General features: G+C 35.3%; 1 protein-coding gene across 1 annotated transcript in view; it reads left to right on the top strand.

The window, feature by feature from the left end:
- The first annotated feature begins 696 nt into the window (after positions 1-696).
- The window catches only part of LOC136842153 (cell adhesion molecule 3-like), a 94,050-nt gene continuing 88,220 nt past the window's right edge, over positions 697-6,526 (top strand). The window contains exon 1 of the mRNA XM_067109513.1: positions 697-1,519. The gene's annotated coding sequence lies outside the window, so the exon portion shown is untranslated. The remainder of the gene's footprint in view (positions 1,520-6,526) is intronic.

Genomic DNA, 6,526 nt, shown 5'->3' on the forward strand with positions numbered 1-6,526 from the left:
ATTTCTGCAAAATATGTATACGTATGTATGTGTGTAAGAAGGACTAGGTAGGTGACCAACACTGGTGAAAGAGATAATATTAGTCACTGTAATTATCTATAAGGGTTATGGAATAATTAACTCGCTTTACAGGCTCGTTTTTTTGGATAAATTAACGAGAAATATACTGACACAACCTCATTCACCAATTGTAACTAGGCCTATATTGGCACCTCGGCACACAATTGTTCGTTTTGAGAATTGAAGACAACGAACCCATTTCTGGTTCAATAATTCCGTAGAGTTGTGCTTAAAGTATCATTAAAGATTTCTATTACTTATTTAAGGATGGTAGGTTTGATTGTAAGTTCTTGCAGGGAAAAATTCGAATACTATTCTTCCAAGGGACTTATCCCAGATATCAACAGGTTTGGCCTGCACTGCGCATGCTGGTCTGCGCAGCACGTGGTCACTTGTCATTCCGCGAACTACCGCGAGAGTTTTCCAGCGTCCACGTTTGACGTTTCCGTTTGCAATCGTTGTTTTCACTTCGTTGTTTTTCCATTCGGACATGTGTTTTATTTTTACGTAAAAAAAACTCGTCCTCTGCAGCGAAAAAACGTCAGATAAAAGAGACCGAAAAACTGAACGTGGCAACTCGCCCGAGCTGGCGGTGAGTTGCCAAAAGGCTGACGGTAGTGTGTTGTCAACCGGAGAGACGTGAGGATGTAACTTCTTCTCTCCCCGTCGGCACTTCGTCTGTCCCTCACTTGGCGTCGCCGCGGACGTAAAAAGATTTTTCGAGAAACTTGATCGAACATAATAATTCTGGAGACATGACACATTAGCGTATACTGCAGATCACTTAAGGAAATTAATCTCTCGTAATTGATTAATTTATCAGAGTCTTAAGGTTATTTAAAAGACAGTTAATTTTTACATAAATTGCACAATCGGAAACTGAATTAGCAGACTGTCTACAGAGAGAGAGCACATAATAGATCGCGGGATATTATTTAAAAAGAAGACAGATAACTTAGACTTACATTTGACTCCTTCTTTTAATCACATTTATTGAAATATAATTCAATACATTAAGATCCAAACCCTACATCGTAGAGGAGATTATTTAGATTTAATTTAGCTCGAACAGAGAATCACCAACGAAATGAAATCATAACTCTTGCACTATGAATAACCACTTCTTCTCGTCTTCACTCAGCGTGATCTTAGCCCGAACGTCACTGAACGTATGCGAGGAACGTTCACATTCCGTTCTTTTACCCAGCACTTGCTAATATATATATATGCACGCCGTTCTCAAGATATGGAAGGAAAAGACTGAATTTATCCCAAGAGAATTAGCAGCGATGCTTAGCTGACTCTGATTCTTGTCAACAGCTGACGACTGACTAACTCTTGTCAAGGTGCTACAAACGTATATTTATATTATCATTTTACTCTTGCTATAAAACGTTTCCCACCATAGTTCCCGGATATGAAAGGTCGACTTGGAACCGTGTTACGTAACTGTTGAAAGGTAAGGGAGCCTTTTTTTTTTTAAATGTTAACTTTAATCTCATTCGGTTTTGCCAGTATGAAAGTATAATTTGAATGATTTTTTTGTCGTAAAATATCTGGAACGTAGTGTTTTATATATATATCTTTTAATTCTTGAAATATCTATTTTTAGTAATTTCTCATGTACAGTTATGCATATATATATATATATATATATATATATATATATATATATATATATATATATATATATATATATATATATATATATATATATTATATATATATATATATATATATATATATATTATATTAGTAATCCTATTCTCACTGTTAAATAAAAATGTTTTTGCATTTTTTGACAGTAACCATAACAATTTTTCATGAGGCCAGTCAAAACCAAATGGAAAAACAACTACATACTTTGATAATTCACTTTTTATTATTATTATTATTATTATTATTATTATTATTATTATTATTATTATGTGTATTATTATTATTATTATTATTATTATTATTATTATTATTATTATTCAGGAGATAAACCCCTATTCATACGGAACAAGCCCACCATAGGGGGCCACTGACTCGAAATTCGAGCTTCCAAAGAATATTAAGGTGTTCACTTGAAAGAATTTGTAGAAGATATCGGGAAACGAAGAAAGAATAGATCAGTTATTAGAAAAAAAAATATGAATTAATATACCAATGAATAAATAGATAAAAATATAAATTTATTTAATAAAATACAAGGATGAATTGTTCAAGGGTAGAATTCAGTGACGCTCTTAGGAAAGGAAATGAATTTGATGAACACTTCAAGGTAGAATCATCATTAGGAGGATTGATCATCCAAATTATGTAAGTCGTAAAGTCATCTCATAGAATATCGGAGCCTAACGAGCCTCTATAAAGAGTCTAGTCTAGTTAAAAAAAAAAAAGAGAAAAAAATATTAGCTCTGGTTTGTGTAACGATATCTGGTCACCCATCCAAGTAGGGTCACAGGTGGATCAGGCCATCAAAAATGAAACGTGGACTCCAAACATGAACTGATAATTATTATTATTATTATTATTCAGTAGACGAAACCTATTCATATGGAACAAGCCCACCAAAGGGGCCACTGACTTGAAATTCAACTTCCAAAGAATATTAAGGCTGCTCGTTAGGAAGAAGTGAGAGGAGGGAAATTAATAAATAGATAAAAAATGAACTCTTTTCGATTCTCGAAACAATAATTCACAGGAGAAGATCGATTCCAGCTCGAAATCTCAGAGTTAATCGTAAAAGAGGATATTATGCAACTGTTATGCAATTGGAACAAGCGTAAATGTAATGCATTTATCCCCTAAAACAATTCATCCTTTGTATTTCACTGAATTCATTTATATTTTTTTCTATTTATTAATATATTACTTCAGCTCTTGACCTCTTCTAATAACTGATCTCAGACTTCTGTAATTCCTATTATCTTCTGCAACTTCTTTCAATTGAACACAGTAATATTCTTTGGAAGCTTGGATTTCAAGTCAATGGACCCTTTGGTGGGGTTGTTCCATATGAATAGGGTTCATAATAATAATAATAATAATAATAATAATAATAATAATAATAATAATAATAATAATAATAATAACGCTTGATAAGTCACAATTTGTATTAACATTAAATTATTATTATTATTATTATTATTATTATTATTATTATTACTCAGAAGATGAACCCTATTCACACGGAACAAGCCCACGGGGGCGGAGACTGACATAAAATTCAAGCATCCAAAGAATATTATGGTGTTCATTTGAAAGACGCTACGGGAGAAAAACAGGAATTGACATGACAAAGAGGAACTGACATGACACAGAGGAATCTGACATGACAAAGGAGAACTGACATGACAGTTTAAAAAGGAAATGACATAACTAAGAGGAATTGACATGACAAAGAGGAACTGACATGGCAAAAAGAAACTGACATGACAAAGAGGACTTGACATGACTAAGAAGAATTGACATGAACGCTACCACTTCTTATTCACAGTTTTTCACATCATGTGAAAATCCGTATAATTGTATTTCAAAGATAAGTTTCCCTTATTTGAGACTCGAGAACAGAGTTGACATGACAAAGAGGAAATTGACATGACGAAGAGGAACTGACATGAACGCCATCACTTCACATAGTTTTCCTCATCGTGTGGAAGTCCGCATAATTAAATTTAAAAGATAAATATCCCTTGAAAATAGAACTGACATGACAAAGACGAATCTGACATGACAAAGAGGGATTGACATGACCGCTAACACTTCACATAGTATTTCACATCGTGTGAAAGTCCGCATAATTATATTTAAAACACAAATCTCCCTAATTTAAAACTTGAAAATAAAACTGACATGACAAAGACGAATCTGACATGACAAAGAGGAACTGACATGAAACCCATCACTTCTTATACATATTTTTCACACGGCGTGAAAGTCCGCGTAATTACATTCAAAAGACAAATATCCCTTGAAAATCGAACTGACATGACAGAGACGAATCTGACATGACAAACAGGACCTGACATGACCGCTAACACTCGCATGTTGAATAAAGCAGGCATCGCGTGACGTGAACGCCTAACACTTACGCCCACTTACGTGGAAAAGTGTCGGGTTTCAAGTGGCTCGCTCTGCATAACAAAGTGGTGGACATTTTTCATGTGTAAATAAAAGCGCTTTTGTTTAAAACCGCTTTTATTTGATACTGAGAGAAAGGTCGTTATAGAATGGACGCGTCTGAACTGATGATTTTACGGCTTTTATTGAAATTGATTGACGAGTCTTTTGTTTAAGAGGATTTACGAGTCTCTTATTGAAATTGATTTACAAGTCTTTAGTTTAAGCTGAGTTACACGTCTTTTCTTGAAATTGATTTACAAGTCTTTAATTAAAGTTGGTTTACAAGTCCTTTGTTTAAATTGACTTACAAGACTTTTATGGAAATTGATTTACAAGTCTTTTATGGAAATTGATTTACAAGTCCTTTACGGAAACTGATTTACAAGTCTTTTGTTTAAACTTAGTTACACGTCTTTTGTTGAAATTGATTTACAAGTCTTTTATTAAAATTGATTTACAAGTCTTTTACTGAAACTGATTTACAAGTCTTTTAATGAAACTGATTTACAAGTCTTTAATTAAGGTGATATACAAGTCTTTTATTGAAATTGATTTACAAGTCTTTTATTGAAATTGATTTACAAGTCTTTTATGGAAATTGATTTACAAGTCTTTTGTTTAAACTTATTTACAAGTCTTTTGTTTAAAAGGCTTTACAAGACTTTTATTAAATCTGAATTACAAGTCTTTTGTTAAAATCGATTTACAAGTCTTTTATTAAAATTGACTGACAAATCTTTCATTAAAATCGATTTACAAGTCTTTCATTAAAACTGATTGACAGGTCTTTTATTAAAAATGATTTACAAGACTTTATTTAAATTTATTCACAAGTTTTTTATTTAAAATCTTTTAATGAAATTGATTGACAAATATTTCATTAAAGCTGATTTACAAATCTTTTATTTGAATGGATTTACAAGTCTTTGACTAAAATTATGTAAAAAATAAAAAAATTGTATTTTTTACACGAACTCATTCTTATTATAAAAATCATATCTTGAGAAAGAGAAAAATTTAATTCTAATAGCAGGACCGGCAGAAAATGCCCGAAATTTCCTTAATACCCACTAAAGTACACATCCCAATACCCAGAACATGGGCATATAACATTTACCTGTTAAAAAACTGACAAAATTTGTTTTTACATACCCAGAAAGTGGGTATATAACATTTACCTGTAAAAGAACTCATAAAATCTGTTTTTTTACATACCCAAAAATGGGTAGATAACATTTACCTGTTACAGAACTCCCACTTTTTTTCCGGGGGTCCTATGTGTAATTACCCATCTGTAATTAACCACGCGTAATTATCCGGCGCCAATGCCGCTAATTTACGTGGCCTAAGCTTATCTCAATTAGCTGTTATACCCCTAAATACCCTAAAGCCCAATTTGGGGCAGATTAATCCCTAATCCCTGGAGATAATGAGTGGATTATTCTTCATAAAACTAATCCCCAACCCCTCTCCAACTTGTGCTGCGGCCATTCACGAGTTCCAGGTCGTTATTTCCAGGTCGTCGTTTCCAGGTCTCAATTTCTAGGTCGTCATTCCCAGGTCGCCGTTTCCAGGTCGCCATTTCCAGGTCCTCATTCCCAGGTCGTCGTTTCCAGGTCGCCAATTCCAGGTCGTCGTTTTCAGGTCGCCGTTTCCAGGTCATCATTTTCAGGTCGCCATTCCCAGGTCGCCAATTCCAGGTCGCCATTCCCAGGTCGTCATTTCCAGGTCGCCAATTCCAGGTCGTCGTTTCCAGGTCGCCATTTCCAGGTCGTGTTTCCAGGTCACCATTTCCAGGTCGCCATTCCCAGTTCGTTACTTCCAGGTCACCATTTCCAGATCGTCGTTTCCAGATCGCCATTTCCCAGGTCTTCATTTCCAAGTCGACAATTCCCAGGTCGTCGTTTCTAGGTCGTCGTTTCCAGGTCGTCGTTTCCAGGTCGTCATTTCCAGGTCGCCATTTCCAGGTCGTCATATCCATGTTGTCGTTTCCAGGTCGCCATTCTCAGGTCGTCATTTCCAGGTTCGCCATTTCCCAGCCGCCAATTCCAGGTCGTCATTCCCAGGTCGCCATTTCCAGGTTCGCCAATTGCAGGTCGTCGTTTCCAGGTTCGCCAATTCCAGGTCGTCATTTCCAGGTTCGCCATTTCCAGGCCATCATCATTATTAGTAGCAATCATTAACGACCGGCAAAGCCTCCGCGACTGACCAATCAAAGCACGGGATCTCATCCCAAATGAACCACTTCGATAAACCGGCAATTGGGGGTATAATGACGACGAGGCCTCAGCGTATAATGAGGTATACAATGAGGCCTCAGTGTACAATGATCTGTTTGCTGGGATGTTGGGCTTAC

The sequence above is a fragment of the Macrobrachium rosenbergii genome, chromosome 9 (assembly GCF_040412425.1).
Source record: "Macrobrachium rosenbergii isolate ZJJX-2024 chromosome 9, ASM4041242v1, whole genome shotgun sequence".
NCBI classification, from domain to species: Eukaryota; Metazoa; Arthropoda; class Malacostraca; order Decapoda; family Palaemonidae; genus Macrobrachium; species Macrobrachium rosenbergii.